This window comes from Scophthalmus maximus, chromosome 4 (assembly GCF_022379125.1).
Source record: "Scophthalmus maximus strain ysfricsl-2021 chromosome 4, ASM2237912v1, whole genome shotgun sequence".
Classification (NCBI taxonomy): domain Eukaryota; kingdom Metazoa; phylum Chordata; class Actinopteri; order Pleuronectiformes; family Scophthalmidae; genus Scophthalmus; species Scophthalmus maximus.
This window is the reverse complement of record NC_061518.1, coordinates 14,536,730-14,560,230: the sequence shown is the minus strand read 5'-3', so window position 1 is coordinate 14,560,230 and position 23,501 is coordinate 14,536,730.

Below are 23,501 nucleotides of genomic sequence, written 5' to 3'. Positions count from 1 at the left end.
ATGGAAAAAGGCAGTTTTTTGTCAAAAAGGCAGTGTCGGAATAAACTACGTTACTACACCATCTGATGGATTATCAGGACAATACTGTGCTGCAGGAAGTAGGACTGTATATTGATCAAGAATGTGAGACTAAGTAAAGTAACAAAAGAAACAGAACATTGAAATATTGAAATTTAAATAACATCTGGAAAAACTGAGGTTCTTTTCATAACTTTTGATCGTTAAGTGTAGTGTGCAGCTATTGACTAACACACTTGTTAACAGTGGATTTTCCCCTGAGCTACAGCTTGCAGTATATTTGAATGAAACAACTATCAAACCCCAAACTATTTCTTAAGAGCATTCAGAAAGAGGTTTGCTGTATAATGGATAAGTAGTGCTTGCTACCTCCAGCTTCACTGCTTCACTACACCAATAACAAAAGCGAAAAACCTACTCAACATTGATTTGATGAGAGTACGTTTATATTAAACAGACGCCTTACAGAGAGAACAGACCAGACCACATACGTATATTGAGCAATTTCTCAGTGTCTATTATTACTTTAGGTTCAGTTCAATACAGCTCGTCTATCTGTGCCTCTTTCCATTACCTCATCATCCCAGACCACAGTGAGGTAGATATTAGACAATCTTCTAATTAACAGTAAAACCACAGTCTAGTGGTCACATGTGTAATTTCTCCATAGGACACATTCTCTATCCCAAGTGTTCGGTGTGTGGAAGCTATAGGCTTTAATCGTATTGCCCCTTACGCTAGAATAACTGTGAGTACTTTCTTGGCAAAGGCATCCACAGCTCAAGGGTTACTGCATGGTCGATCCTCCAGCGAGGTCCTTTCCATTCTGATTCAATCAATCTTTATTCCATCCACTGCCAAAATCAATTGCACTCCGCCTGGGATGCCTGGTTAAAATGTGAGGCGGCACTGAATCAGGCGGGGTACTCCATGCTACAGCTATATCTCAACACTCTAAAAGGGTTCCCTTAGTCGGTACACGGTGTAATGTGTAGGACCTGTACTACGCCTCTGATCAGACAATCACACTATATATTATTTCTGTGCCATCACAGCAAAGCACTTCTGTGATTGCCATTACACTTGAAAGTTTAGACTTTAACTTTCAACATTAAAGTCGGGTTAAATACGGTGGAATTAATTCCGTCACTATAGACGTTCTCACTCCTATCATACTATGCTAACAAACTTAATTTCAAAATAAAATAAAAAACAATTCAAATTTGTATTTCAGAGGTCAAAAGTTTTCTTAGCTTGCTTCTAAAACAGGACAGGGTCATTTCTTACACAGTCTCTGTACTTTCAGTAGCTTGTGGCTAGTACTAGACAGGACTATTTCCTCAAGCGCTGCTCTCCTCGCCCCCCAACCATGTAGTTTCCTTGTAGTAACCTTGTAGTTTCCACCCCTGCCTGGTGTGGACACAGTGGCCTCTTCATCCCAGTCCAGAGCTGCCGGCAGGCACCTGGCAGCTGAAAAAATATGAGGCCCACTTAATGAGTTCTTTAAGAGAGTTGGAAGTGGCTGGTGTCCATGCTCCAGTGCCGAGGGTTATGAGATAACCATCCAGAAGTAGCAGGCCCTCCACCACAGGCTGCAGCTCTGAGCTACGACCAGGGCTGAAAGTACAGAGGAGGATAAGGAAACTAACCAGCTGCTCTTATAGCTATAGCCTTGGTAATGATTGGTTTGTTTAGTTAATACACTTTGTGAATTCATAATTCATAATTTGTCATTGTTTCCAAGACCAATCACAGTTATTGCTTTACATAAACCTGCACTCCTTTTGTACTTCGAACTATAGTTATAAAGTATAACTATGTGTGAATAATATATTTTTTATCAAAAAGGAGATAAACTGTTTTCTTGCAGAAGCTTGCAACCTTTGAATGTCCTGGGAAGCAAAATCCTGGTAAAATTGGTTTAACCCAGTGTGTTAATTTAGTATGAGTATGATGAGTATGAGCCTTAAATATTTCTTGCTTGTCTTGCATATCTATAGAGTAACCATCTCATCCAGTTGATGATGAAGTGATTGAAAGACGGAGGAGTCTCTTTGAGGCAGGGTAATGACTGCTGCTGCATTTAGCTGCTTTGCAGCAACCATCCCATATGGGAAAGGAGGGCAGATAGAAGAGGCTATTGGCCCACGTCCAACACAAACAGGGCCTTGAATCCTTAGCATAGAGCTCTCTGCCAAAACACTGGTTCTCTGTGAAGGCAGTAAAAAGGGGAATAGGAAAGGAGGAGAAGAGGAGACTTGATTAGGAAACCTTAATGGGACTACCCTGTCACATTGCATGGGTGTCTGGGCCATTGTCCAAAACATTACTGACACTGCACTAAAGTAACAAGGAGAAGGTGAGGATCATACAACTGCTGCATTAAGAGACTTTCCAAAACCCAATTCTTCACTTACACTCTGTGTGAATAATGCAGTTAGACTTGGGCAATTAGTCTTTAAAATAAACTGCAGGTGAGATCGCACTTAACTGTATAATCCAACTACTACCAGTACCTTGGGCAATGTACCCAGATTGAATGCGTTTTCTAGTAGATTTAGTTCAATAAACAAGATCGTCTTTTAAACTATTTTCATACAGGAGTGTGTCTCTGTGTGGAGCAAAAAACAAGCAGGAACGGTACACTAATATACACTTGAAATATAATAATGGTGCCACACGCTCAAACAATTACACAACTATTTAAAATGTGGGCATGTATATGGCTAATTTGGCCACTTTGGTTTTCCTGTTTTTGAGTCCAAAAGCAGAACGGCGAGCTCCAGTGCTCAGATGAAATGTATTAGGTGACTGGACAGCCCCGTGCAGGTTCACTAGCAGCTGGGAATGATGAAGGCTAAGGTGTGGCCCCACTGCACTGAAACCATCACACCATGCTTCAGAAAATCTAAGGGTGTTATTTGTGTTCCAGACAGATAAGGCAAGAATAAAACATACATACAAAACACATACTACAACAACAGATAGTGTTCAAAGGTTCAAAGGACTGTGTTGAGTAACAGAGATTGTTTTTGGCTCAGAAGGGCAGTTCACTCTTAAAGCAAACTGTGAGATACAAGATAAACAAAGTTAAATGAAAGGGGGTGACAAGAGCGTAACTCAGACCGTGGTAATTGCTCATTTGTTACCCAAAGCCCGGCTCCCCTGGTGGGTGCAGTGGAGAGAGTGATGGGGTGTGCTGGCTGTGCCCTCGTGTGATTGGGTGCTCTGAGCCAGTACACCCACACTTGGCTTCCAGGATGGTTTGCTTGATTTGAAGAGTGACCTTGAGTGAGCCAGTGCTCCTCATTCGTTCCTGCTCTCCTCCCTAAACCATCTTTTCCCTCCCTCTGTCTGGGGAACGAAAGCTTTGCCAAGCCACCGTCAACACAAGAGCTTCAGGGGAATTACAAGCTGCCCAAACCCGGGCTGTGTCGATGAATGAGACTAGTGTCCTCCCTCTACTGTGTCTTTATGCTTTCAACCCTCTGTCATCCTGCTGCAGCACTGTGTTCAAAACCTCGAAGCAGGTGAGCAAAAAAACACTGCACATTGGCTCTCTGAGAGGATACTACGCTTTTTGGTAACAACACGTCAAGCCAGGCCATGGCAAAATCTTGAATATACTCTGAATTGCCGCCTGGTCTACGTGGGATGTAGTGAATGACTATATCATGAGCAGCACAAATTATCAAGTTTTTTTAAGCCATTGTCAGTTCATATTTGGACTTGACTTAGTTTAATTTATGCAAAACTAGGGAAGAGGCAAGAAGATTCTCACAAAGGTTCGTGTTAATATTCATTGTTGTTGTCCCTCTGAATCCTGTCTCCAATAATGATTTCATCAATTTGATCATTTAGTTTTCCACAAGCAGTCAAAGGGCCCACACACTCAAAAGGTCAAACCCTGAACCTTGTTCTTTCATGTGGTATCAGACTCGCCTCTTTACGAATAATAGACAACTATATATCAGACCACCAAATCATCACTTTTAAGGGGTCACTTTTAAGGGGTCCATCCTAGCATCACCTCAAATAGGGGAAAGAAATGTGTTTTCCCAGGAAACTTTTCTGGAAATCAGCCCAGAAGTTTATATTTCAGTTATTCAGTATAAAACCGAAGGTTTAGTTAGGCACTGGAATAAAAATTTTGTCTCCGTTCTCCATTCTGTCACACCTCTTAAACTTCAGAAACACAAACCAAAGGAAAACACCTCCATGGCTAAGAGGGCACATGTGTTACCTAAAAATAGTGTTGGCTGAGTGACTGTGGAAATCTGATAAATTATAGTCATCACTTGACAATCTCAAATACCTGATTTGTTCATACCAAGCAGCTGTTACAGATGCATGGCTGGTTTTCTTTGCAAATCTAGCAGCAACCCACCATCACAACCCAACGTCACCATTCAGTACTATCAACTGTGTCGTCAATCCAACTTAAGTTTCCAAGAATGATTGTAAACATGGATTGGTTTTCTAATTTCATAGAAAAGTCAATTTTATTCAACAAACTCATGCCATCTTGGTCATACCTCTGAAGCAAACAGTTTTTTAGTTTAATGTATCTATTTATTTATTTGATCTCATATATGTGTGTGTGTGTGTGTGTGTGTGTGTGTGTGTGTGTGTGTGTGTGTGTATATACACACACACACACACACACACACACACATATATATATATATATATATATATATATATATACTAACTTTGACAGTTAAGAAAATACTATTTTAAGGTTGCCATAATTGCAATGCACCAATGTTTAGTGTTTGTATACAGTATGTGTTCTACATGTAAGTCTATGTGTAGATATACATATTTTTGGGCACATTTATTTTCGTTCTGTTTTTGATCAGATTTTACTATTGTCTTATTTGTTTTGGATTCATTCGGACTCAGACGTTGCAAGAGGCTTTTGCCTGCCGCACACCATATGTCAAAGAATCACAGAAATGGAAGGTAACAGCTGCTCTTGCAACTTAACATCTGGAAATCTGCATCCCTCAATATACATGCAAAAGCGTATGAGTAACTGGTAACGATTAATATTTTTTCCTGGATATGAGATTACCTCCATCAGGATATGAGCTTTTGGTCATATCATATTATTTTGTAAGCAAGTTTAAAACTGTTTCAATAGAGAATACTTATATGTAGACATATGTTGCAGGGAATAGTATTCACTGTATTGAAAAAAATTGTTTTACTGTACCGCCAGGTAGAACTCAGGATAACACCAGTCCTCACTAGCAGCTACCGGCAAAGACTCTAAATCACCGGGAAACATTAAAGGCTTTAGAAGATTTCAAAATATCGAGATAAACCTTGTGCATTGGTAAAAAATATTGCACTATAATTTATAGGCCATATTGCCCAGCTCTACATTAAAATAAGTCAGCAAATATTTCCTCACTGTCTGCTAGCTGTCTGGAAAAATCTGGGTTTTGGGCTCAGCACTGATTCTGTAAATCAGCAACAGCAACAAACTGAGAAAAAAGCTTTCTCCAAAATCGCTTACTGCCCCTTTAAGTTCCTTAGTACTCTAAAATCAGTGTTTCCCCTAGGTTTACGTTTTTTTTTTGGGGGGGGGGGTAGGGTAAGGGCTTGTTAGGGTTAGGTTTCACAAATCATGTTAAGTTTCATCCACAATCTTTTATACAGGAATGAAGAGTAAGGTGTATAAGGAAAGTGACCTTAAATGACTTCTGCTTGGCATTATATTAGAAATACAAAAAATTTATATATATTTTTTAATTAAAATTAATTTGACTTTTGAAGGGGAGTGGAGGCTCCCGTTCAATGGTGGGGGAAACACTGGAAAGGGAGTGGTTTGTTGGAGACACAGCACACAGCTCCAAGGACCATACAGTATGTGGGGGTGAAGAGGAGCAAAGGCTTTAGCTCCACCCCAGCCCCGTAAGAGACAGATGTGAAGCCATCAGAGGAATAGACATTTCATGTGGTTTCAGATGGATTCATCTCCACTTGTACGTTCATAATTATATGTCAAATGCAAAATTGTGTGTTTAATATAAAACTCTTGAACTTATTGCTATGAAGCCTAAACATAAGCCCTTCAGACTGAATTTAACAAATCTTATTCCAATCCAGACATTCCCTAATTAGAGACAATTAGTGAATAAAGGGGCCAAGAGACTGAAGGAAACGGTTGGGGAGTGAGAGGGAACAGCTGCCATACAGCAACACTGAGTCAGTAATTAAGAGTACAGATAACCAAGTCATGGAACAACCATAGACATTGGAAAATATAGCGGCCCCATGATGACAAAATAATCACAGGATGACAAATTAATAATAGCAAAGAGGAATCATCCTGGACTAGCTTTAAAGCCCCCTAGATTTACCCTATCAAATAATTTTAACATGTAAGCACTGCCATAGGCAGAAGAAGCCATTTCCACTGCTTTGGAGCACTGTCTGGGTTTACATGAGGATTAAGGTTTGGCTGTCAAGTCAAAATCCAACGTGAACCTTTCTATAAAAAACTGGAGTAATTAACAGCTCACTTCTCAGGCTAACCAATTTCATTTGGTGTCCTCTGGAGCTTCCCAGGAGTGAAGACCTTAACAAATGGCTTTAATAGGCAGACCTTCATAATGTAAACCCATAGTCTTGTGGGACAGCTCACGGCTTTGACCACAGAACAAATATGAGTAATTTGTATACAAGTCTGCTGGGAGCCATAACAACCGCACTGGGAGGAATTACTTTATGTAATTACTTGAGAAAATATCTTGGTAAAACACATGCAAGGCTGTGTCAGGCTATGAAAAAGAAAAACAGACGAAGAGACACGGTGAGAAAAAGACAGGAGAGATTATGTGATCTATCCCTATGGTGGTTAAGGCTCTCGGTAGAGAGTCTATGAGGCAATCATAAAGGCTCTTCAAATGCACCCAGCAAATTTACTCACATGGAAAATTAAGCAGAGACCGCATTCTGTCCCCCTAAAGACTTTAAGATATATGGCTGCTTTTGTAATTATCGTGGGTCAGGGCCTAAATTGAGATATGTTCATATACCAGTGATTTCAGCGTAAATCTTCCTCTGTGTGTGATGATTCTTTCAACAGCATACTTGCATGTGTATATGGCTTTTCATTTTACATACTCTTGCCATGTGTGTGCGTGTGTGCATGCATGTGGGTGATATATGAGTTGAGGAAGGATTGAGAGAGCCCTGTCGACAGCTGCTGGCTGCCATTCACACCTGAGAGGACCCATGTCCTGATGAGAATTAATGTACTCTGACATCCTATGGGACTGTGGCAGCCCCAGGAGGGCCTAATGAAGAAATACAACCTTGCCAAGAGACACGGGGCATACCAAAGGGCTCCCTAAAGCCCCAGGAGAGGGCATATAGAGGGGGCATGGACAGACACAAGAGACAAAGAACAAGGATATTTGGGAGTGAGAGAACAATGTATCTCTCAGATACAATGTGAGCCTGAGATGTTCATAATGATCCTCATCTGCCTTGCTGCGTTAATTAAAAATGCATGAAGTGTCACCAACATATGCTGGAACGTCCTCACCTGCTCATTAAAATCCTAATAATCAATCATATTTTTTTGACCTCTTGAGAATGAATCAATCTCCTGCAGGTTACATTCTCTGACCTCCCAGCAAGCCAGTATAGAAAAGGGTCTTGGAGGTCTGCAAGGTTAGAGGACCAACCTCTTTGGATCGTCTGTGCCCTCGGAAAGTCACATGTGGAAAGGACCTGGTGTTTGGCATTAAAGTATTGGTCATTATGCATAATCTATTTGGGTCCCAGGTGATGTATCATCCAAGAACCAATTAAAATGCTTTCCTTGAAATTCGGGTTGAGTTGTACATCTCTAAAGGGACAGATGGTAAAGCATAATGGTATTTTGTCCAGACAAGCCTACCCAGCTCTCCATAGACCATGAAGCCAGGACAGGAGGTACACACCACCTCAGCTCTAACAGTCCCTAAATCCCTCATTTGATCATCACTTTTCTTCCTCTACATTCTTCCCTCAATCTGTTTCCCTGGAACAAAACGCAGCACATAAAATTTCCAGTGCTTCGCTGCTCTTGGTAAGCAGGCTGACTTTCACAAGTGAGGCAGGCAGAGTTGAGTTTAGCCTCACAAGAGAATGTGAAACTCTGAAATAAAAGACTTAATATGAAAGGAAGAGCAAGAGAAAGAGAGAGAGACTTAATATAGTAAAGGTAAACAGAGAGTTGGTGGAGTTGAAGATATGAGATTTGTGTCAACTTAACACAAGGATGAATATGTCAACACAGTACATATTTTAACTATAAATGAGACCCAGTGTTTTGGCTTCAGTATGGGGGTGCCTGAGGGTAGACTGGGGCCAGTACAGTTGAGCTGTTCCCAGAGGATCAGTAGAGAACCAAGGCAGAGATTAGAGTACACTAAGACCTCTGCCAGGAGGACCAGCAGCCTCTGGATCCCCTCATAAAGTGGAGTAGCCATTCACAAACCACCAGGAAATGGCGGTAAGAGCTGACCCAGACAGAATTCCAGGCGTGTGACCATGTGACGTCAGCACAACCAACATCTATCATTAGCACATCTGTAAACTCCGGCCGAATGTCGGAGAATGTCCTGTGATGAAGTTGACCAGATGCCTGTGCGTTTTTGCTATTGTACAGCAGTACTACTTACTACTTTTACTTCCAACTGCTTTTTCAACAGCTGTTCTGTAGTCGCAAAGCAACACTCGTTTCCAGGATACCCTTGTCTGAATTCTCTGCCACTAATCCCTGAAAATTACAGTGTATCTGCATCCATGGAAAGTCTTGGTGGCCACTCGAGCCTCACTGTGAAAAATTTTTTTTAAATACCACAATTTTTACTGAAGCTATGGAGACGTTTATTACCAAGTTAGGATTTAATCCTCTGCTCCCTAGAATCGTCCTTAAATAAAATACATTTGTACTTGAATGAGGTAAAAATACCAAACATTGCCGGAGGTAGAGATGCCAAAGTGTGGACATATTCCAAACTGCTGTGTGTGTGTGTGTGTGTGTGTGTGTGTGTGTGTGTGTGTGTGTGTGTGTGTGTGTGTGTGTGTGTGTGTGTGTGTGTGTGTGTGTGTGTGTGTGTGTGTGTGTGTGTGTGTGTGTGTGTGTGTGTGTGTGTGTGTGTGTGTGTGTGTGTGTGTGTGTGTGTGTGTGTGTGTGTGTGTGTGTGTGTGTGTGTGTGTGTGTGTGTTATGAGGTTCCCTCTTGGCATTCAGGTTAAATCCAAAATGTTGCCAAATAGGTGCTTTGGGTTTTCACTTTGACACCAAATCCTCTGCCTTGTCGGTCACTTATTTAATCCTGTGCTCCTCTGTGATGTGACTCTGCGAGCAAACGCTTTCTGTTTATAATTCTAGTGTCCGACTAAGTATTGACGATAAGTGTTTAACAAGGTGGAGTTTATCTAATAAAATAAAAAAATAAGAAAGAGAGGAGGCCAGTGGGCATGTTATGCAATATAGTGTGCCTGAACACTGTGCAACTGTGACTACCACGAAAACCCAAGCCGACGATACGTAGTAACTTGATGGCAGGCCTAAATTAAACTTGGCTGTTGTCAGTTTGTGTTCTCTCTGCATGGCACATTGCTCTCGGTACTTGTCAAAGATAGTTAGTGAGGGGAGAACCTTCACTCCACCACTAAATCCACAAATAAACGACTGTTTGTTTTAGTTCCAACAAATCCAACAGAGAAGTTGTTCTGGTGGGTCTTGTCATGCCTCCAGAGGTGGAATCTCCTAACTGAACTTCATTATTATCACGTCAATAATTTAGGATTATAGACCTTATTTTTTGAAACATGCCCTCCAGTATTTGGATCAAGAAGTGCATTAAAAAAATGGGTGTGAATAAACTATTCTATAGCTATGATATTTGTGCCTACATCTGCCTCAGGCAGATTATTCAATTTAATTTGTGGTGGTGTATAAAGTATCCTTTACTTACGGAAAAACACATTATTTGATCAATTTCAATGCTCCCCATTAGTTCTTCATGCACTCAGGTGTTTCATCTTAGGATCACATGCTCCTTGGGGAAAAAGGTAAGCGTCAAGCCCAGTTTAAAACATGTCTGCTTTCCTCTAGCCTTTTGCACAGCTCAACAGTGACGTACAAGGGAAAGGCGGTGCTTTCTTCTTGTGATCCAATGTTTTGACAGGAATCTTTCTTTCATCCCCCATTAAAATTTCCCACACATTTCTTTCAAAACAGTCCCTTCAAAGTCCCCTGTCAAACATGTATGCAGATTAGAAACACTCTTACCCAGCCATCCTGTGGGCAAACATTGCTTCCAGCTGTGCAAACATGCCCAGACAGAACAAGCTATACATGACAGCCAGCTCTAGTTTCTTACTTTATTTTAGTCAAAAACCATACAACGCAAATACATCGTATACCATACTGTGTATCTCTTGTTACACCCTCTAGCTTAATGCTACCTATACATTTAGGTAAAACACATGCACATTTCAGGAGCTTTTTTTAATTAATTATTTTCAGATCATTTAAATAAAATAAAAAAAATCAAAGATCAGCTGCAGATCATTATGTATTATATGAACACACACACACAAAACATGCAAAAGCTGGCTAATCTATGTAGGTAATAACTCAACCCAGTGCTTTATACCTTTTAAAACAAAAATGTTTCAACAATGTTAGCGATGTACTGCGCTCACAGGAAAAGATATATAAAAAATAAAACAGCCAAGGCAAACCTTCACACAGTAAATAGCATATATTTAATGATCCCATTTTCGCTACCCTGTTAATGTGAAAATGTATTGTCTTTTGATAGTGCTTTTTTCTTGTTTTTTGTTTTATGCCCATGGATGTAGGCAATGAGAGTTAATTGCAGCTTATTATGATTTATGCACTGGTGTTTGCATGGATTTTTAGACCAATTAAGAAACAAACCTAGATCGCGGTTTGGTCTTAATTGGTTTAAGTGCAGGTTTATGGAATAGTCAATGATCCTCTAGACACCAACTTGATGTGATCATTTTGCAACTGCAGGTTAGGTGAACTCTGACCTTTCATTCCTACATGATCATAGTAAGAGCAGACCCTTGGCCTCTCTCAGAATTAAACCTCCCATATTGGTCACAATGGCCATGTACATTGTCCACTGTGACAAATAAATGATGAAGTATTGTAAACCTTATTTATTGATGTGTGTGTGTGTGTGTGTGTGTGTGTGTGTGTGTGTGTGTGTGTGTGTGTGTGTGTGTGTGTGTGTGTGTGTGTGTGTGTGTGAACCACCATACTTTTTTTTTAAACCACTAATACAAAGTAAATATTGTTATATTTCCCCCTGAGATCTGTTTCATTGTAACCTTTGACACAAGATAGAAAAGATGGACAGATTCTCTGAACATGAGCCAACTACATCAAAGTGGCTTTGTAAATCTTTCGGACACCTATGAAACTCTGTATGTTGTATAGATGCATAAAATCAGCTACTGCAGCATTACAGTAACTGTCTGAGTAAGCTCTGCACATTATTTTCGCCATGGTGTGACAAAATGGACAGTTGCGATGGGAAGAAGGGTGAGAAACTTGTATCATGTATGAACTAGAATAAACGTTATCATGCACTATTTTTGGGAGAGAGTTTGCGAATAATTCTATGGTTCTTATTTTTATATTTTGAATGTTAGAAAATGATGTAAAGAGTAAGTAACTGGTTTGAGTTCTTTTTAAAAAGGCAGAAGAACGAGTCTTCCTATGAGGACGTTTTGGGATTGTGAATAAGAATCTGGAGTGGTGCTTGTAATCGTGAGAGTGGGTGTGGGAGAGTTATGGCTTTAGCTAGCCTCTAGTTTATGTGCACTCTGGGTAAAATGCAGAGCACTTTGAGAACATTTATCATAAAACACAGGGAAGGGACCGGGGATGTAAAATGGCTGCTCCGCTCGCCTTCAGTATCTGCGATAAACTCTTCAGATAAATAATGTATGACTCCATAGTTGAAAAAATGTCAGAGTGCCTTTTATTTCTTGCTCTGACAATTATAATGCTTTGTAAGGTTTTTGTTTTCGCTTTTTTTTCATTTGGGAAAAACAAACTCTACTGTTCTTTTAGTGTACTTGGAGCTAGACAATGCGGCTTTGCTTGTCCTAATCTTAACTTCACAATAGTTTGCATACACATTGGTGTAATATGTTTAAGGATAGGAAAGGCAAGGGATTGACAACATGGACAGAACAACAGTACCTTAATAAAACAGATTGGGGATGGATAAATGTTTATTACATGTCAAGTTTATTCAATATTTCATGCTCCCTTTAAAATCTCATTGAGTACTCATAACTCCTAACACTTCCCTCATTAAATCCATGATTAATTGCACTGATAGAATACCTTTGTCCCTTAAAGGAAGAAATGATGCCAGATTAATTACAACTAATGTTCATTAACATTTATTCTTACAATTTTCTTACATTAACACGTGTTACTCAATTGAATGTTATAAATGTATAAATTTTTAATTGTAAATTTGCTTCACCTAAGTTACATCTGTAAATATATTAAATTCACAACCATATAACACAGAGACAGGCAGTGCAATTCATTTCCTGCCATTTCAGTTTATTAATCAACTAATTGTTTCCGCACAAGATGAAACTCTTACCCTACACATTTTTCCTTGTGTATTTTCTCAAAGACATAAATAAAACCTACATCTACTCTCTCTACAGGACACAGGCAGTGGGGACTCCATGCACACTGGCAGCATTTAGCCGGTGACAAATGGAGTTCCCCAGGCTGAACCAGCCCAGAGGCCTCACTCAGATGGGTTGATGAATGTAGAAGTGAGCCCCGACAGGCAGGTTTATTTTTATTACGTCTGTCATTGTACCTTTGCAAATGTCTCCACAGCAAACAAACACAGAGTGTATGCACTTCCAGGAGGAGTGAGGTAGTCTTGAATCACAATGAAGAATGTCTTGAGATGCCATTACTACGTTTGGGATTTGCACTGTTGGTGAAAATACAGAATCTCACCGGAACGTAGTCAGATTAATGAATATAGCCAATTACCTCAAAGACAACACTGAGGGGTCATGTAACAGGAAACACAAAGGAGAATGAAAAAGGAAAGTAAGGTTAGTTTACAAATAGACAGTAGACTAAAAAAAAAGACAGGGCTCTTGAAAACCCATTTCAGAGATAGAGAAACCAAAGTGTTCCGAGTTTCGAAGTATTGACTTCATATTAGAAAGAAGACTGAAGGGCAAGGTAACAGGCAGTGGTAAAAGAACATCCACCATCATCTCATTCCCTTTCTCTCCCAGCGAGAGAAACGCGAAACGCATGATGCCAGGGAAAAACACTGTTTCTTTATTTGGCTGCACAGAGAGTACTTTATCTATTTGACAGAGGATGTGAAATCACAGAAAAGCAGAGTGGAGAATAGGGGGGGGATATTCTTTTTAAGAAAATGATTCATGGGCATGAGGCTGTGCAACTCATGAGTCAACAATGTACTGTTGGTGTCTATGGGGGTGTGTTCGGTGAGGGTGTGTATCAATAGGTAATAAATCTCAGAGCATTCCCAGGATGAGGACGCCCTCACAGGTGTCTCACTCCTACCACCGCAGCTTCAGCAGTACACACAAGGTCATGGCAAATGGCATGACTCGGTGTACACCACGGGTCAGTAAGGAACATGCCTGTTCATGTTGTCAATGTGCTGGCACCAAAGTAAAAAAAAATAGAAAATAGAAATGGTGGCATTTGTATAACTGAACAGCAGGGATATTTCATAATGTCTCTGAAAAATGTTGATGGTGGCTATAGAATGAAATACACCATTTTTATATGAACTTTGCTCCCTATGCTGCAAATATTGCCTCTGAAGAGCATTTCTAGTATGTGGCCAGGATATTTTCTACACCAATACACCATTTTTATATGAACTTTGCTCCCTATGCTGCAAATATTGCCTCTGAAGAGCATTTCTAGTATGTGGACAGGATATTTTCTCTCTCATCATCCAGAGAACTGTTATGACCTGTTATGACCTGGCGAGCTTTGAAGTAGGTATTGATATAGATTGTATGAAAGCGAAAGCCTTTATATGCACTGGAAACTGACGACAACAAAGAGGAAAGAGAAACGCAAATACACCTAGCAAAGGTATCGCCTGAAAATCCGGACACACTTGCTTTCACCTTGTCTCGTGTCAAGCCACAGAACTCAATCAAAGTAAGAGCAGAGCCGAGCTGAGACCCACTCTTTTCCACACAAACGAGCAAGGAGAGACACCATGAACTGCTTAATGGTAACAGAATAGTCTTTAATGGGACTGACGTGAGACAGATTTAATGTAGTGACTTAATGCTGAGGTCTCTCTCCTCTCCCCTAAGGCTCCAGGGAAAGCTACCATTATGTGATCAAAACCCCTGCCACCTGATGGGCTGGCTGCAGACCATGTATAATTAAGGTCAGCATGGGCCCCTAGATAACACTGTATGGTTTAGGACAACAACTAACAATTATTCATATTATTGACACATCTATTGTTAAAACGACAAAGTGTCAAAAATAGCATCACATGGCCATCAGAAATTAAATGCGAATTTTCTTTTTTAAATAGATTTTATTTGATACAGAATTTTACTTATCTATTCAAACTGTATATATTTGGCTTGTATATATTATACCAATGTTTTTATATTTCCTTTTGTTTATGTTGCAGGTTTACTTATGTTTCTGTTTAACTATCCCCTTTGCTACTCTAACATCAAATTTCCCCATCGTGGGAATAAAGTATGTATCTTATCTTAATTCTACTGAATGTAAGGAAATGATAAGACAGGCCTTCATGATTCTTTTTTTAAGACCATAACAAGCAGATTTTCACATTAAAGATGCTTTAAAGGTTTGTTTTATTTTATTTAATTCACCCTCCACACAGAAATGGGTTTTGCTTCTTGTTACTCTTCTTGGAGGTTTGTCATTTACTGTGTAGAATGACATCTGTGCAGAGGATGCCATTTAAAATTCATCATTAACCTCCTGAAAGGGGAAAGTTAACTTTAAAGCGTGTAAATATGATTATGATTTAAGTTTAAGTTATAAAATGTGGTAACATAAGGCCTCTTTCTCTCTCAAATAATGCCTGGGGGGTCCTTAATAAATGACAAACAGTTAATTGTTTGTCAAAAAGGTTACCAGAAATTGATGGACTTCTACTAATCCATGTACGATTTAGTTGTCCGTCTATTTGGTAAACACCTACAAAATACTGAGAAGCTCTCTTCCATCTCACCTGCTATAACATACCTAGTTGGTCCAGTGAGCCAATGTACCCCCAGAACAAATGCTTACAAATTAGAATTTTGCTGCGTGTGACACCTCCGACCTCATCTTTCTGCTGGGTCATTTCGGTTTCATTCATCCAGAGGTTTTGGTCTCCAGTTCATCTGGAGTTCAAGTGGAGCATCAGGGATTGTTCAGCCTGTTGATGTGTGTGAGGTGTCTTGTAAGGAGAAGCCAGGGAGGAATCCTTTCAATTAGAGTGATTCATGAGCGACCTTATTGAGCTTATTATGCATGGGCTAAGACAGGGAGTTTTCTGCTCTGTACTGAGGGTCATTAACGTGTTGATTACATGATGGAGAATTTGAAGCCTCACAAATATTCCTCATTGTATCAAATCTCATCCTGACAATCATCAATCTACAGTAACTTGCACTCCATTAGTCTTAATGAACTTCATCTACCCCAACGATTTCCACCCCATTTTCCATTGTATGCTGCCAACAACACTGACAAATACGGTTTAAAAAACACGGTGCATTTAGTTTTTGTGTCATAAGGGTTTCGAAAAAATATAGAATATTTTCAATATTAATATTTTTGCCACCTGCCTTCTCCAAGGATAGGTGTAATGGTGGCACTAATAATGTTATCTTAGGGTGTATCTATATTGCAACGTAAGCTTTTAAATCTGTTACAATTATGTAGACCTCATTATGAAATTCAGCAAAGACATTTACTACACATTTACTACACTTAACTGGGTCAAATTTGTAAAAATGAAATTTTACATATAAAAATCACATAATTACATTTGACCTAATTCACCTAGATTGTGCAAGGACACCAAGAAAATGAATAGAGAAATGATCAGAATCAACGTGTTCTGACATAAGTAAGACGTCAAGGCAGTTCATCTCAAGGCTCAACCTAAATACAAGCATTGAGCTCTATAACATGTTTGCTACTCAACATGATTGTTGTGGGGTAGACTGCAGGATATAGTTAAGACATACATTTTATTATCAAGCCAAGAGGGTTTATGCATTTGGGCAAGGGCACATTACAAGCAACAATGCTGTGATCCCTGGAGCCGTGTGGAAGTCCCTCAGTCAATGCTGATGAGAAACACCAATGGATTGGCTCTCCCTCTATGTTTAATAGGACTTGTTAAATAGGCGTGCAATATCATTAGAGATGAAAATAAATCTCATCTGGCAGCTTTCATTGAGGTTGTCGTTTAGAGATATGGAATCTATGCCCTTATTCTTTCACAATAGAAACATTGGTTCATTTCCTGTCTACATGGATGAACTGCCCAATTTTCTGCCAGCCTTTGAGGGTAATTTTACATTGACTAGGCCTCTCTGATTTCAACTTTGTATGCATTATTTACAGAGAAAAGCAGGGGGCGGGGCAGGTCTATGGAAATATTCCTTGCCCCAGGTAATTATCCACAAGTCTTAGTCCAACCTCGTTGATGAAATGTGCTCATGTTTATGCACATGAAGGGGATTACGCTTTCAAACAGTCGAACCACCATTTCACTTCCTCAGTGTGTAATTATAAACGGATTAGACTGCATTCAAAGAGCCAAGACACCCCTTAATTTCAACACTATCCTGTTCAAAGAAATTGTAGTAAGTATGAATGCAGGTATCCATCTTATCACCGGTTATTTCATTTGGCAAAAGAAAAAGAAAAACTAGGTGTTTTGGAGTTTAGAAGGAGAAGAAATTAACCTGAATGGTGAGAGAACACTTTCTATTTAAAATCCATGGAGCTTCACAGTGCTAAAGTCATAATGGCTGTAGGCAATGAGAGGAAAGACATGGTGAATTAATTTGCCTGGCAAAGAGAGAGGAGCCCTGTGTTGACCCCTCTGTGTTGGCCTATAACTACTTAAATAAAAAACACTGTAAGTCATCTATTTTTATCTTTGTATTTTATGGCCCGTGTTCAGTTAGATTATGACAATACTGTAAGATTTTTTTTCTGAAAGAATAACATAAGCATTGTATATTATTTTTTACACATACACACACACATGCACACACACACACCTCTATAATCACATCACCAGTGGAGCAGAGGGTGATAATAAAAGCTGGTAATCCATTTGTGGCTTACACATCCATATAGAGTTCAGAGGTGACACTAGCTGGAGCTGGAACAGAGAACAGATTGATACTTTTACCAAATTGCAGAGGGTGTCTTTACTATATATTGATTGTGTTTCTCTGTCAACTGTAATATTTAGGCTTTGATTTGTAATAGAATCTAAAATACTTTAAAACACCAAAAAAGGTGTTTGTACCTTACAATATAAAAAAATATTTAATTCCACCCTAGAAGCAACATTCACCTTCCAAAGTAACTTAAGATGTAAATTGACACATTGAATTCATAAATGATTAGTTGAACGACACTCAGAAAGACAAACTGAATGCACATACATCTTAACTTTAAATGCACATGCAGCGCTAACAGAAGTTCCACTGTTGTTGCCGTGAATCAGACCCGAGCATTGTTTGTATGGTTCTTTTTCCTTTAATCAGGGAGAATCCCCTCTGCACGACGCTGTAATGCTTGCAGACGTGCAATATTACAGCTAAGGGAGCCTTCTGGCAGATTAGAGAGGTGGAGGTTGAGAGAGCAGGCCCTAGTCATTCCTACAATAAAGAAGAGTCACACCAGAGACAGAAACAATAACTGCACTTCCTCTACAATGGTGCCCCAATGCACCCAAATGCAGAAAAATGACAGGAGGTGACGTTCCCCGCTGCATTACTTTTGAGTTACGGAGGTGATTTGCAATTCAAAGAGTCTGAGGAGTGCTGACCACAACACTAACGCCTCCACAGGCCCACTGAGGCAAATAAGACCAGGAGCAATTTGCACCCCGTTTTGCTAGGAAACACACTTTTAGGCCAAGTCATGTAAAATAAAAATATGATAAATACCAAAACTAATGAGGCCAAATTTTGTTTTCTGAACTAAAAATAGAGGCGAGTGTTAGGAGTTGACTTTATGTCAAGGCTACCTTTCCTCGGAGCAACTTCGATAGGGTTGGCCTTGACAATGTTGCAAAGTAGCTTACATCTTTCACTTGTAAATTAATGTTTTGCATATCTGCTTAACTGGTGAAATCACCAGTAAAGTCTTACTTGTGAAAATTGTTCGGACAGTGTTCGGATTTGCTTTTTTTTTTAAGCAAGTACAATTCAAGAAAGTGAACGTGTGATTAAGCATTTCTGTGTAAGAATAAAGACATGCTAAAATATTTCAATTATGACAGCCACAACCTGAAATATTCTTACCTGAACTATTAATCATTGTGTGTGTGACTTCTGTGCTGCCATATGGAGTAACACCATGTGAAGAGCCCCAAACTTGCTGATCCACTGTAACTGGGCCCAATTAATCCTGCCAACTGCAACATGCACATCAGGTCTGTAGTGTGCTTCTGCTCCAGCCCGAGATAAATACAAGTACAGGATTTCTCCCAGTGGTCTGTCCAGTTAGAAACAGAAGAACTCGAAGCAACTGTGATTAATGATGGCAACTTAAACACCTCGAAATGATTTAGAATGATTGGGGAAGTGTGTGTGTGTGTGTGTGTGTGTGTGTGTGTGTGTGTGTGTGTGTGTCAAGGAGCACTCTGGTGGCCAAACCGTTTCAATTCTGGCTGTGGTCAGTTGCTGCATATCATACGTCGTCTCTCCCCCCTTATCTTCGTCGTATCTTATAAAAAGGGGGCAACATCCATGTAACCTAAAGGAGACACAATGCTAATCCTACACAGCATGCAACTTTTATTGGTCAGCACTTATCAGGTGAAAGCAAAGGGAACCCTAATTGAATTGAACTAAATTCAAATGCCAATATCTGTACAATTTGTTCTTGGTTATCGAAATGTAACCATTACTGATCGGGTGTATCCAGCCAGACGTTGATTCCTTGGAATTTTAATGGACAAAGTGAATTTAACTTGTACTGGTTGTACTATTGTACTGATGTGTACATTTTCTGTTGTGACTGCCGATACAACCTGATTGATAGATTGATTGACCTTTGCAATGTGAGAAGGAAAAAGCCACTTTCTCATGCAAAAGAATCAATCAGTACTACAGGGAGAATCTATGGCTACTAACAATTATTGCTTGGCTCAAGGTGAAGAACCTTATTTTTGTGAATGAAGGCTTAGTCTACACTGGGTGAAGTATAATTACACCAGAGATGATAGCACAGAGTTGCTCTGACCAGGACTAGATAACTATAACGATAGAACATTCCTCCGTTTTTTACACTTTTTTTTTTTAGGAGGAGGAGATCACAGAAAAAAAATGCTTTCCAACATGGACAATCCATCCAACTCTCATAAGAAACTGCAGAGACTGGCTAACAGTAGAGGGGGGACGCAATGGGGGGCACTTCAGGCATGTGGTCAGGAGATTGGAGAGTGATGAAGCAGAGAAGCTCAGGTGGGGGCCTTAAGGCCGGGGACCAAAGGAACCGGGTCCCGAAGGAACCAGGGCCGAAAGAACCGCAGACCTCAGGCGTACAGCCTGAGCACTAGGGTGGAAGACTGGAGACTGGACACCAGCTCTAACTTACCTATTTTTTACTTCCTTATCAGTGGATTTTTGTTTTAGTTTTTTACTGCATTTGAGTAAAGATTTGCTTTTTGTAGGGTTGACCCCTGAAAGTCAAAGATTCAAAGTCATCAGTCGGGTCCCCAAGTCAACTGAAATTGTTTAAGTTGAGCATTTGTTGTTGTTATCGTTCTTTTTGTTTGGGTATTTTTGTCAGTGTACTGCAGAGTGAGCGCTCCTCACTTTCACTCAAATCAAATATTCATATTGAACAGCCAAATCTGATTCAACTGGAAAAAATTCTTAGTCAGGAACAGCCATATTTTTTTGTTTCATAGGATTTCATAGTATGATAGAGGATATTAATGAAATAAGTGAATAGCTCACAGGCAGTTACCATTTTCTTGAGAAGAGTCACCTGCCTCTTCCAATATAAAACCAATGACCTTGTCCAACAGGTGCACAATCACAAGACAAATCTACACAACCTTGAGTATCGTGTCAAGGACATTCTCCCACTTTCAGTTGAAATCATGTTTGTGGACATACAGTACAGATTCAGTGTGGGATGATGATGAGGGTCATTGTACGGTTCTATGCCAGATGGTAATTATTCACAAATGCTCTGAAACTGATCCTGCTGAGCCAACTTTGGCAGTTGCTGTAGCTTGTTTTACTTCCAGTAAGTGTCTGAAATTGTTATATTCAGTTATTCCTAGCTGTGTTTATATGTAAGCAATAATGCCTCCACTGTCAATACTGCAAGCATTGTGAGGTTTTCGACCAGGAGCAAAATGTGCTTGCACCCCCATGAAATCATCATCATTTGATCTAAAGTGGCCTTAAAACAGAGGTTGTAATCTACTGTAGAATCAGATCCCTGTGATGGCAAAAACACGTTTGAGCAGTTTTGACATGTTTTGTATTTTGGATAAATTCTTGAACTAGTTATCGGTGGAACATTTTTGTACCAATTATGAAAAAGCCTGTTGTGTTATTTTGTTTTTAAGTGTTTGTGTGTGTGTGTGTGGTGGGAAGAGTGTGAATGCTGGTGTATTTTTCAAGCTCATAAAAGGAGTAAATAGAGTGGATGCAAAGAAAAGATAAGGAAACATGTTTTGAGGGTGAAAAAGGCTTCTTGAAAGGGCTTTACCGCTTAAATCAAGCAAGTGAACCATAGAGCGGTAGATAATTATCACAACATCTATGGCATTCGGCAACTCCGCGTTTCATTAAAGTCCAGCACATATTTTGCTTAAAGTCACTTTGATTGTGTTTGACTTGAGCAATAACCAAGCCTGTTGGACCAGAATCTCTGTGTTTGCCTATAACTCAAACCAACACAGCACAGCCTCAATGCAGCATCTGGCTTTCACATTACATTTAAGGCTGAGTTTGGAGGAGCCTCTGAAATGTGTTGGAATTGAATTAGAACATGCACGCTGCCTAGGCAAACTGGACACATTCCAAGAGTGCATTTCACACACCATAAACGCTACAGAAATCTTCAAACATATAACCTAAAAGGGCACAGCCAAGCCTTTTAAATTCATCGGGCAGCATAGATTTAAAAATCTCCAAAAAATAACAAGCTGTTTTGCATTTGAAAGAAAGGAGGAGGCACCAAATTCCTCAGAATTTATGGTTTTTGAAATCTAAAGTTTTTTCTTTCCTCTTTCTTTATTACATCTCAATATTTCACACTGACTTCAGAATACCTGGTTTTGTGAGCGACGTAACAATGTAGATGCAAGGGAATACATGCACATATATTGCTACCTCACTCTCAAATCCAGGTCACAGTGTAGTAGGGCTTTGACTCCGAACTTCGTTATTTGAATATAATTCGAATATTAAATTTTTTAATAATATTCAAACAAATATTAGGCAGCCCTTAATATTCAAACCTGTTATGGGCATTATTTTTTATAAATGTGTTTGCTTGAACGTTGTTTTCAATTCAGATTCCAAGGCTTTTTCATGCCTGGTGAAGTTGTGAATCGCGAGCTCATTAGCAAGGCTATTATTGGTCATCTGGGCTCCTGTAGGTGACGTTAGCGTCCTGGTTAGTGCCTTTAGCAAAACAATGGCCGCGCCAACGCCGACAACAGCCCCTGAGGAGGAGGTCGAAATTTACACGCCAGACAATTTTAAAAGCAACGTGTGGCGCTACTTTGGGTTCCCAAAGATACCGGGGAAAATAACCGGTAAGGATAAAGTAATATGTAAAATATGTAGGACCAAACTCGCATACCACACGGCAACCAGCAACTTGAGAGCCCACCTGTAAACACTACATCCCGGCAAGCTGGATGAGGTGGAGGGGGAGGGATCGGGGCCGAGGCAGGCCAGAATCGACACCATGCTATCACCTTCACGAGGTCTTCCCTATGCCCGTCAAAATAGAGCAACAGATTTGCGACACGGTTCGTTTGCGAAGATATGAGGCCAATTAACGTGATATATTTCTTTTGTCCACGAGCTAGGGCCAAGATTCAAGATCCACTGCTTCAGGACCTAAAACATGTACAACTTAAGTTTGATACTATAGGTCTTACTGAAGGCATTTAATGTTCAAAATATTATTAATAAATATTCAAATATATTTGAATATTAATATTAACAAACAAACGAACATCGAAAATGTTTTTTTGGCAAAAGTCAAAGTCCTACGGTGTAGGTGCATGTATTTTCATGTAAGTGCACAGGAATATATTACTGTAAATAATGACTTCAATGATTAAAATCAATCATTGTATTGCATATTTGCAGCTTGATTGTGCTAAATGCAATTAAATGAATTGAAGCAAGGAGGAGAAAGAAAACAAGATGAGTATCACAGCTTCCACAATATCACTGTAGGTGCCTATGAACCACAAAGGGAAGGTATTTCTCAAGCAATGTTCTCAATAGAGGACCAAGACTGCTTAGAAATCCCTTTAGCTCATACCTAACGCAATATTTTACTAGTTATAAAAATGAGGTTCACATATGGTGCAGTCTCTGCCAAAAACCCTAAAAACAAACTTGTTACTAAGCCTCAAAATCTATGTCAAATAACCACCATCTGTACCAGAGCCGATTAAACCCAATGTTTCTTTAGCAGCTTAAGCAAAACTATTGCACGATTTGGAAACAGATATGATTATACAACATAATACAAAAACAAATCTAGTTAAAGCTAACAGGAGGAACAGAGACCCCATTCAGAGTCTCAACCTTTTCTTATTATTCTTCTCCAAATCGAACCTTGGCCGCCAATAAACTACATAAATACCTCTAATAGGATTATGGCAAGTGAAAATATGTTGGCGCGAAAAAGGATAAAGACATGAGGGAGAGCGAGTGAGAGATAAGTGGGGTATCTTTACTACTTTCACACTCAAAAGAAAGCATGAGTAGAGGGTCACGGATTGTGAAGGACTACACGTTTCCTTGACTGTGGATCGGGACTAATTCCTCCTGGCCCATGGCCGAGTGCTGGGTTGTGACTTCAAACAGCAGTGAGTTTATTTAATGGGTTTCTGTAACATTCCTCGAGTCTCAGCTGAAGCCCAACAATAAGATGTCTGGTGACCA